Source organism: Pongo pygmaeus, chromosome 4 (assembly GCF_028885625.2).
Source record: "Pongo pygmaeus isolate AG05252 chromosome 4, NHGRI_mPonPyg2-v2.0_pri, whole genome shotgun sequence".
NCBI classification, from domain to species: domain Eukaryota; kingdom Metazoa; phylum Chordata; class Mammalia; order Primates; family Hominidae; genus Pongo; species Pongo pygmaeus.
The window spans coordinates 76774738-76786685 of record NC_072377.2 but is presented as its reverse complement, the minus strand read 5'-3'; the positions used below and the strand labels follow the sequence as shown (position 1 = coordinate 76786685).

The 11948-nt window shown below is 40.9% G+C and overlaps 1 pseudogene; it reads left to right on the top strand.

Annotated features, from left to right (window-relative positions):
• The first annotated feature begins 211 nt into the window (after nt 1-211).
• Nucleotides 212-7300, top strand: LOC129036191 (small ribosomal subunit protein uS3-like; annotated as a pseudogene).
• Nucleotides 7301-11948: the final 4648 nt, after the last annotated feature.

The following is an 11948-nucleotide window of genomic DNA, read 5'->3' as shown; positions in this document are numbered from 1 at the left end:
GGTCTGGATGACAAAATCAGGCTCCAGAGGAAGGTGGTTCATGGGTCCACGTGGATGTGAGAGGAACACAGGGTCAGGATGCATAGTCTGCTGGGAAGCCTTCTGAGAAACCCAGGTGCTAGACCTGTCCTGGTGTCCAGCACAAGGCAGGAACATCCTCCATGATATTCCTCCAGTCATTAGGGCTAGATCAGTGAAAGTAGGCGATGTCATGGCAAGGGGTGACTACGGTCAGAAAGCTGCACCCTGCGCAGCTCTGTACCTTCAGAGGGCCACAGTTGCAGACCTGCAGGGAGTAGAAACGAGGATGGGGTGACCTATGCCACTTGGTCCCACTCCCTCAAGGACATGCGGCAAGAGGATCCATGCACAGTAAGGACCTGGATGGAGCAGATGTGGAACCTCAACCCTAAGAATAGATTCTCTACTTAAATGAGCATCAGGTGTCTTTAAGTCATTTGGGGGAATATTTGGGGGAAATCTTAATTATAGGAATTATCTACTCACCTGTTATATTTACTTGAACTGTGTTGGACCGTGGCAGCCTCAAGGTTATATTCAACTTTTACAATAAAATGACAGGGTGGTTGAATCATGACTATACTATTATTAGCTACAGGATGGATCTTGTTGAAAATCAAAACTGTCCCCTCATTCTTCAGATTTTATTTTATTTCAAGAATAACAAGAGGCTGGCGGGGGGTGGTTCACACCTGTGATCCCAATAATTTGGGAGGCTGAAGCAAGTGAATCACTTGAGCCCAGGAGTTCAAGACTAGCCTGAGTGACATGGCAAAACCCCACCTCTACAAAAAAAAATATATAAAAATTAGCCAGGCATGGTGGTGCAGCCTGTAGTCTCAGCTACTTGAGAGGTAAGGTGGAGAATCACTTGAGCCTGAGAGATCGAGGTGGCAATGAGCTATGATCATGCCACCACCCTCCAGCCTGAGTGACAGAGTGAGACCCTATCTCAAAAAAAACAAAACAAAACAGTAACAAGAATATTTGAGGTGGCAGTGGCGATCATTGCTGTATGGAGTATGGATTCTGTGTCTTTACACCATATTCTTGCTGGAACTTTCTGATATCCTGGTGAGAAGCAGTGCCTCTGTTTTACAGATGATTAATCTCAGAACAGGAAAGTAGGCTATTTGATTTAGTGGTAGCGCAGGAGGACAATCTGTTTTCCTAAAGTGTTTTTAAAACTGCTCGTCCATGAAGGGCATGCACTGGCAGGCAAGTGATCTGCCTGTGTTCTCAAGCGAGGCTGGTGTCTGCTGAGGTTGGTTGCGTAGGCACTTTCCTGGGTGTCCTGACAATCTTTAGATTTTTTTCCCCAGCTGTGATGATTTGAATGTTTGTCTCCTCCAAAACTCATGTTGAACTCTGATCCCTAGTGTTGGAAATTGGCCTGATGGGAAGTGTTTGGGTCATGGGGGATCCCTGATGAATAGAATAATGCCCTCCTTTTGGGGGTGAGTTCTCACTCCATTAGTTCCCTGTAAAGCTGGTTGTTAAAAGAGCCTGGTGCCTCCCCACTGTCTTTCTTGCTTCCCCTCTTGCCATGTGATCTCTGCACACATGAGCTCCCTGTCTTCCATCATGAGTGGAAGAAGCTTGAGGCCCTCACCAGAGGCAGATGCCCAGTCATCAAAATTATAAGCCAAATAAACTTCTCTTTATAAATGACTCAGCCTGATGTATTCCTTTATAGCAGCAGAAAATGCACTCAGACACCAACTGAACTGAAAACTACCTTGATGGGGCTGGAATTTAAGTCACAGCCACTGCCATTTCCAGCAAATGATAAGGTGAGCCTCCCAGAGGCCCAGCTCTTGGTGTGAGAAGCTTCTGGATGGAGTAGGTCTGCAGTGGGCTTGCTTCTGAGCTCAGGAATTTATGTACTTGTATGTTAGTTTCCACTTCAGCGTAACCACACGCTTAGAGGCTTAAAACTACATTCATTTATTTGTTCATGGTTCTGTAGGTCAGGCATCCCTCTGTATTATCTGGAGGCTCAGGAAATAATCTGTTCCCAAGCTCATTCAGGCTGTTGGCCGAATTTGGTCCTATGCAACGTAAGACTGAGGTTCCAATTCCCTGCCAGAGATTGCTTTCTGCTCCTAGAAGCCCCCCACATTCCTTCTCACTTGGGCTGCTCCATCTTCAGAATGGCAATAGTGCTGCAAGACTGGCCAAGCTCTTGAGCTTCAAGTCTTTGATTTCCCCCTTTCTGCCCGACTCTTCTGCCACAACTGCCATGGAAAGTTATCTGGTTTTAAGGAGCCATGTGATTAAATTACACCCACCCAGATACTCCCTTTTTGTGGGTCCACTGTGCCGTATAACATAACACAATCATAGGAACGATGCCACACGTTCTCAGGCTTTGAGGGGTAAAGATGTGGGATCTTTTTGTAGGGGGGAGAATTTTTAGAATTCTGCCTGCCACATTCTGTTTCTGTTGCTGAGACCCAGAGAGAGTTAGTAAAGGACAAATGACCCTGCTAAGAGTGACCAGGGGACTGTTTGTCCAGGCCTCATCAACACCGCTAAGCACGTTCAAGTAACAACACTGCAGTGGGTCTTGCAAGCCTTCACATGTCCAATTTACTCTACTGCAGCGGTTCTCCAAGTGGGGGCCCAGAACCAGCAGCAGCAGCACCTGGGAACTTGTTAGAAATATATATTTTGGGCCCCACCTAGACCTAAAGAATTAGAAACTCTGGAGATGGGGCCAGAGGTCTCTGTTTTAGCCAGTCCCTTGGGTGATTCTGATGCTTGCTCAGGTTTGAAAACTATTTCTCTAAGGTAAGTCCCCAGTTTCCTTTTCTGTGGAAGTAAAAGTTGGGGAGGAGTCAGATAGGTAATCTCTAAAATGACTTCCATTTCTAACAACGTATGATTTGCGAATATTACAAAAAAGATTACACTGTAGAGACCAAAGGATGCACGTATATGTCATTTTTGTGTGTGTGTGTGTGTGTGTGTGTGTGCTTCCATGCACGTCACGGTTAAGATTACAGGCTCTGGAGTCTTTTCTACAATCAAATCCTGGCTTCTCCAATCATTAGCTATGTAAATGGGCCAGCTGCTTAGCCTCACTGAGCCTCAGTTTCCTCATTTATGAATGATGGGACCTACATCATAAGGTTATCAGGATCAAGTGAGATCATACAGAGAACATGTAGTGTAGTAAGTTCAATGACTCTCGGCTGTAATTATTTCATCCTGTTCAGTTTCTGGAAACTTTCTCCTTGAGTGCTTGAGTCCATGGTGGGGGTAAAGCACCCAGGCCCTTGTCAGGAGGCCCTGAAGGCAGCCCCGGGAGGCACTGCCTGGGAACTGAGGATGAGCTGCTTCTAGGCCTGAAGGCAAAAGTGAACCTTCTCTGATTCCTAGTGTCAGCTTAAGTCCTGTCACTGCAAAGGAAGACATCTTGGTAAAGTGTGTGTATATAATCCCACAGCCGCCTTGATCTCCTCCTCTGAGATCATACAACCTGAGGCAGGAAGCACGCATCTGAACACCAAGTCGGCTGAGATGTGGAGAGCGGGGCTGGAAACCCTCAGGGGCCTTTGCTGTGTTTTTATTATATTTGTTATTATTGGTTTTTGTGTTTCATTGTTGTTTTTGTTTGTTTTACATGTTCAAAGGAACAGAAATAGTTAAGGCCTGGCATAGAGTCAACATGTGCCTCTATAAAGTTGAGGTAAGTCACCGGGGGAACATAAAGCAACCCCCGCCCCTGCCCTGGCTTACAGGCCTCACCAGCGGAGCTGCGAGAGGTCTTGCCAGAGCTTGCTGAGAGGCCTGAGTGGAGATGAAGACCCTGTGAGCCAGAAGTGTGGAAGAGGAGAACAGCCTCCTCGCACAGGCCACTGTCCTCCAAGGGGAGCTGCGCTCTTCTCAGCCTGCTGGCAGTTGCCTGTGGCACTGAGGCACTGAGGGAGGGAAGGCAGAGACCACCCAGTGTGAATTGCTGCTGCCTGAAAAGGAAACTGTTCTCCCAGCCATAGGCAGGCAGAGCTAGGAGGGGCTATTCCACAGCTGCTCCCCACTCGCAGCCCATTCCCAGGCTCCACATGCCTCCCTCAGCCTCAGTGCCACCAAGAGAGCTGCTCAACCTGCGAGGCACTAGCTGGTCTGCTAACAACCACAGAACGCTCTGGGCGGGATGCGGCTGGGTCTCCTTTGCCTCCTCTGAGCCACAGAGATTGGCCCCCCGGGGACAGGTCTTCCGAATTGGGTTCAATCTCTGGCTGAGGTCTTAAGCAGTTTTTCTATGCTTGATGATATATGAGTGAGAGCCCGAGAACTCTTTCTGTCTCCTCTTGGAGAATGTCTGCCAGCTCCACATAGGAGGTAAGCTATTCCAGGAATCATGCATGGGAATTCGGCTTCATAGTTTTGGCTCCATAGACGGCTTCATAGTTTCAAGATTAAGGGCCAAAGATGAATTCACAACGGTTCTTGCCATCCAGTACTTCATTTATTCCTCTTTAATGTCCTCTATATATTAATCCATTTGGGTCCCTTCATGCAGATCAAAGTTGTCCAACATTGGAGTAATACTTTCCTGTCCCTTTGGTCCCCTCTAAAAAGCCCACCAATAATTTGATTCACAGTAGAAGAACTTTGGATAACAGAGCGTTCTGCAATACTAAACAAGGTTCATAAAGTGCCACTCTGGAAGGAGCCTTAAAGACCAACAGCCAGCACCATGGATATATTTTTAAATGGTGCTGAGTAAATGTTAGGAAGCAAATGAGGACTATAACATAATGTAATATATGTAAATTTTAAATAAATACACAAAATAATACTCATATATTATTAAAATACACACCTATTCAAGGATAAATATCTTTCACATTGATGTAGTAGCCTGTCGGGAAGAAAGGAATTAGTGCTGGGAATGGAGAAGGAGGGAGGGAGAGAGGAAGGAAGGAAGGAGGGAAGGAAGGAAGGAAGGAAGGAAAGAAAGAAGGAAGGGGAAGGGAGGAAGGGAGAGGAAGGGGAACAGGGAAGAAGGGAGGAGAGGAAAGGGAAGAATTTAATAATGATGATAGCAGATTATGTCTTGAAGAATATGGAGTAACTCTAACATAAGTTAAAAAGGAAGCAAGCCCTAAATTAAACCTTTCATTCTACAGATGGAGAAACTGAGGCTCAGAAAGATGAACTGTTTGATGCTGGGATTTTATTGCTGTTCAGAGGCAGAAACCAGGCATTTTGACTTCCAATTCAATGTGCTTTCTACTGCATCAAACTGCTACACGTACACTTATAATGCCTCACTTCCTTCCCTTCTAATGAGTAATTCATCTAAGTATAGTTTTAACTAGAGAGGTTGATCATTGCTGGCCCAATTCATGGTCCCTCTCCCAGAGAAGCCACCCAACCCTGCTGAAAGACTGAGGCCTTGTTGGACACCAGGTGACCCAGATCACCTTCTCTTGGCCGATGGGCCTGAGGTGGGCAACTGATTCAAGGGCAGCCCTTCCAGAGACAGGGTGGGGGTCACCAAGCATCCTGGTTTGCCTGGGACTGAGGGGGTTCCCAGGATGCAAAACTCTCAGTGCTGAAACTAGAAAAGTTCTGAGCCACCTGGGACAAGATGGTCATCCTGGCAGGGAGGGACTTAGGACCTGTAAGGCCAGCTTCAAAAATAGATTCTCAGTGAGAAAGAGGGAATCTAGCAGACCAAGACTGTTGGCTGCAATAGAAGTGCCGTGGTGTAGAAAGAGGGCAACGGGCACTAAGGAACTTCCACACAGGTCCTATATAAACAAAACTCAAGAGCAGAAACTTCAAGTAAGTGGAGGACACTGGTTGACCAAGACAGGAGACAAGGGTCTATCTTTGTTCAAAGACAAGCAGATACCTGCCCGCAAGAGAAGGACTCTGATCCAGATAGGATAAAACTCTCGCATCGGCCCTTCATTTCAGAGGCACACGGTGGCAAGAGGGGGGTGCAGATCTCCAAGAAGAGAAAGTTTGTCACTGACGGCATCCTCAAAGTGGAACTGAAAAAGTTCTCACTCGAGAGCTGGCTGAGGATGGCTACTCTGGAGTTGAGGTCCAAGTTATGTTAACCAGGACAGGAATTAATACAGGAGTTTAAAATAAATTATTTAGGCAGATAGTGAGGGTAAGAGAATCCTTGGCAAGACTTCTCTCTTAACAAAAAGCAGCCCCCAAATCATTTATTTTCTAACAAAGAGCAGCCTGTAAAATTGAGCTGCAAACATAAATAAACAAGCTGGAAGCTTGCATGGTGAATGCTAGCAGCTGTGCCAATAGGAAAAGGCTACCCGGGGGCCAGGCATGTTCAACATGGAGGCTCCATCTTCCCTTTTCTTTGTCAACCACGTGTACAATAAAGGAACAGGCAACATAGCACAGGCCAGGTAGAGAACCCATCTACATAAAAAATAAGGGTGGCATGGCCAGTTTCTTCACAAGCTATGTAAATGACACACCTGGTCCAACCAATCGAAAACGCCTCCTCAAGCTCATCTATAAAACCCTGTGCATTTCACCATGAAACTGAAAGACCTGCTTGGGAGCCTGTCTCTGCAGGAGAGAGAGCTTTTTTCTTTCTTTTGCCTATTAAACCTCTGTTCTTAACCTCACTCCTTATGGTCCACATCCTTGATTTCCTTGGCGTGAGGCAACGAACCTCGGTTATTACTCTAGACAAATGACGCTGCTTCAAAATCATAATCTTAGCCACCAAAACACAGAATGTTCTTGGTGAGAAGGGCTGGCAGATTCGGAAATTGCCTGCTGTAGTTCAGAAGAGGTTTGGCTCCCAGAGGGCAGTGTAGAGCTTTTTGCTGGAAAGGTAGCCACAAGAGGTATGTGTGTGTTTGCCTAGGTGGAGTCTCAGTGTTACCTCCTGGGAGGGCTTGCAGCGCAGAGGGCCTGCTATGGTGTGCTGTGGTTCATCAGGCGAGGTGTAGGGGGCCACAGGCTTCAAGGCTGTGGTGTCTGAAAACTCTAAATGCAGGAAGTTTGTGGATGGCCTGATGATCCTCAGCAGGAACTCTGTTTACCTCATTGACACCGCCATGTGCCAGGTGCTGCTCCAACAGGGTGTGGGGGCCATCAAGGCAAGGTCATGCTGCCCTGGGACCCAACTGGTAAGACTGACTCTAGGAAGGCCCTGCCTGAGCACATGAGCATCGTGGAACCCAAAGATGAAGTACTGCCCACTACCCCCATCTCAGAACAGAAGGGTGGGGAGGAAGCCATAGCGCCTGCCATGCCCCAGCCAACCCCCACAACATGACGGGGTCTCCTTGACAGCTGTGTCTGGCGTCTGGATTTTGTCCTGGAAAGGCCTTTAATAAAATCTTGTACAAAGGCACAAGGCCTGACTCGACTGTATGTCCAGTGTTCAGATTGAGGGGCATGTTGGCCTGCAGAGCATTCCTTAACCTCTTGGTTAAGGAATTTGCAGGGCCCAGCATGGGAGGACCCAAGCAGAGCTAACCAGAGGAATGTCCTGTGTGAGACTGAAGGCTGATGGCTAGCAGGGCAGCACCTCAATTAACTGTTCTGTAGTTCAGGATTGTAGCTTTAGAAGGGGGATATATTTAGAATGATTTTTCCTATGCCTAAGGAAATACGCATTGCACTTAGAAAGTAAATACAATGGTCATTATAGCGTGCGTCATACTGTGCTAAATGTTCTTTGCATTCACAATCATTTACTCCTCAACATCTGGTACGTGGAAAGGAAATGTGCTGCACCACTGAAGCTCAGGCTCAGAAGCAAATTTGCCTAAGCAGCATGAAGCTGGCATTAGAATCCACATTCCTAAATTCTGCTCTGTTGACCATTCTGTTCTGGAAAACTATAAGGAACATTTAAATTGTCAACACAATAACAACAAAGCACCTCTTACATCAGTCTTTGGTAGCCCTGAATGTGGTCTCAGCCTTCCTCCAAGGCTTGCACATGCACAGCTTACAACCAACCCCTCTTCTCTGGAGCTTCTCTCATTAGCTTTCTGCTCCTTATAACCATGAGTCTGACCAGCATGATTTTATTTTAGGAAAACTGGCTTTCAGTAGCTCCTTCCTCAAAAACCACTGTGGCCAATTTCAGGTTCTCAAAGAGACTCTTTCCAGATGCTCCTGTTTGCTGTTGCTGCTGCTTCTGCTTTCATTGCCAAGGAGAGGGTTGCAGCAGAAGACGCTCCTCTTCTGTAATAAGCTGGTTCTCTCCACTCAGCCTGAGTACACTCAGGGCTCCAGACGCTAAAGAGCAAAACCCTCTCCTCCATCCCCACCCAGATGCCCACTTCTGCAGCCATCACCGTATACGATCAAACTTCTTGACAAAATTATTTATGCCCCAGGCCTCCATTTCCTCCCTTCCTGTGCAATCCCGAAGGCCCCTCCACCTTCCCACCCCTAGGAAATCACTCTGGCCTTGGTCCCCAGGGCCCACAAAGCAGCCAAACCCAGTGAACTTTTTCCTGCCTTTAACCCCTGAAGAAGTTTCTGTAACTTCCCACACCATCTGCCACATGTTCTCCTTGAACTCAGCCCCCTCACCTGCCAAGGTGCAAAAGACCTCACTGCCTCACCCTCTCCTCAGCCCATTAGACTCTATTTCCCTCCTCTTCACTGGTTCCACCCTCCTCCCTCCCACCTACTAAGGAAACACTTTCCAGATTTTATATCCTTCCCACATTATCTCCAAGACCTCGCCTTCCCAAAACCTCATCTGTCCGAGGCTCTGGGTACTGTCCCGGAGTAACAGTGAATTTGAGGTCTGCAGGGAGACACTTTTGCATATGTGTGTGTAGCCTTTTGTAAAGTTCCTGTGTGGATCTGGTTTTCACTGTTTAGCAAACAGAATCACCCGGGCCTTGTTTATCCCATGACTTTGTTATGAGACTTTTAGTTTGGCTGGCAGAATTCAGCCAGAGAATGCCCTGTGCAGGCGCAGAGGATTGCAAAGTGCCAGGGGTGGGTGACTGGTTAACCATTTACTTCTCTCCCATGGAGGACAGAGGAAAAGAGGCCCCAGCTGCTGCCCACTCCTGCCCACAGCCTTGGTGTTCCTGATCCAGCACTTTGCCATCATCCTCGCCCCAGACACCAGCCAAGGAGGCTGGAAGGCCAACCAAGCTCCAACCACTGGGCGTCCCATCGCAGCGTGGCTTTACTGCTAACGTTGGCATTGCTGTTTGGCTGTTTGTGCCAGGGGTGCTGTTCAAAACCAAGCTCTTAGAAGAATTTGGAGGAAATTATGACTGCAACCATGTCTTTCTAAGTGTTATCTTCTAAAGAAGAATTTATAGACTTTGGAGTAAGCTGTAACAACTCTACATTAACTTTTCCCCCCAACTTTTATTATTATTGTGGAAAGTTGTGGGAAAATGTTGAAAAGTCAGAAAAGTTGAAAGTACAATGAAAATCTATATGTCTTCCACCTTCTTCAACAATTTTAATGCTTGCCAGATGAGTTTCATCTCTACATTTGTGTACATATTTTTGTTGTTATTGAACCATTTAAAAATAAGTTGCCAATATGTTTCATGCCTAAATACTTCAGCATGGATCTCCTAAGAACAGGAAGTTAGATGCCTCTATTTAACACCTAAGAAGATTAACACCCATTCTATAATATGATTTAATAGCCAAGCCATATGCAAAATTTCCCAGTCATCCTAAAAATATATTTTATAGCTTTGGTTTTGCCAAATCAGCATCCAACTGCAGATCAGATGTTGCATTTGGTTATTATTTCTCTTTAGTCTATTTAAAACAAATTTTTTTTACTGAAGTAAAACTAACATTCAGTACATGTTAATACATTCATTTTAAGTGCATACTGGATGAGTTAAAAAAAATGTGTATGTCCTTATCACTACCACCCCAGTCAAAATATTTACAAAATTCACTCCTTCTCCCTTTGCAGCCTATCTCTCCTCCTCTCACCCCCACAGCCCTGACTCCAGTCAGCCACCGATCTGATTTTTCTATCTATAGGCAGCTTTGCTTGCTCAAGAACTTCATAAATGTGATAATACGGTTTGTGATCTTCTGTGGTTTCTTTTGCCAAGTCTGATCTACCTGGGATTCACCCATGTTGTTGAATACGTGAGTGGGTGGCTCCTTTCATTGCTGAGTAGTATGCTAGTGCATGAGTCTACCACCATTTGCCTATCCATTTACCCACTGATGAAGATTTGGATTGTTTCCAGTGTTTGGCCACTCTGATTAAAGTCTTTATGAAAATTTTTGTACAACTCTTTTTGTAGACATATGTTTTCATTTCGCTGGGGTAAAAATCTGGAGTAGAATTTATGGATCATATAAGTGTATATTTAACTTTATAAGAAACTGCCAAACTGCTTCCAAAATGTTGACAACACTTTGCACGCCTACCAGCAACATATGAGAGTTCTAGTTTCTCCACATACTCACCAATGCTTGACATTATCAATCCTTTACTTTTTGCCATTTTTGTGGGTGTGTAGTAGTATCTCTGTGTGGTCTTAATTTGCATGTCCCTGATAACCAGAGCTGTTTTGTGTGGTTCTTGGCCATGCATATATATAAATATATATATATTTATATATATTTTTATATATATTTATAAATATATTTATATATATTTATATATTCTATATTTATATATTTATATATATTTATAAATATATTTTTATATATTTATATATATTTATAAATATATTTATATATATTTATAAATATAAATATATATATTTATATATATTTATAAATATAAATATATATATTTATATATATTTATAAATATAAATATATATTTATATATATTTATAAATATAAATATATATATTTATATATATTTATAAATATTTATATATATTTATATATTTATATATATTTATATATATTTATATATATTTATATATATTTATAAATATTTATATATATTTATATATATTTATATATATTTATATATAAATATATATATTTATATATATATTTATAAATATATTTATATATATTTATATATATTTATATACATTTATAAATATATTTATATATATTTATATATTTATATATATTTATATATTTAGATATATTTATATATATTTATAAATATATTTATATATATTTATATATATTTATAAATATATTTAGATATATTTATATATATTTATAAATATATTTAGATATATTTATATATATTTATAAATATATTTAGATATATTTATATATATTTATAAATATATTTAGATATATTTATAAATATATTTATATATATTTATATATATTTATATATTTATATATATTTATATATATTTATATATTTATATATTTATATATATTTATATATTTATATATTTATATATATTTATATATTTATATATTTATATATATTTATATATATTTATATATTTATATATATTTATATATTTATATATATTTATATATATTTATATATTTATATATATTTATATATTTATATATTTATGTATATTTATATATATTTATATATTTATATATTTATGTATATTTATATATATTTATATATTTATGTATACTTATATATTTATATATTATATATTTATGTATAGATATATATTTATACATTATATATTTATATATAGATATATATTTATATATTATATATTTATATATAGATATATATTTATATATTATATATTTATATATAGATATATTTTATATATTATATATTTATATATAGATATATTTTATATATTATATATTTATATATAGATATATATTTATATATTTATATATTTATATATAGATATATATTTATATATAGATATATATTTATATATTTATATATAGATATATATTTATATATTTATATATATTTATATATTTTATATATATTTATATACATTTATATATATTTATATATTTATATATATTTATATATTTATATATTTATATTTATATAT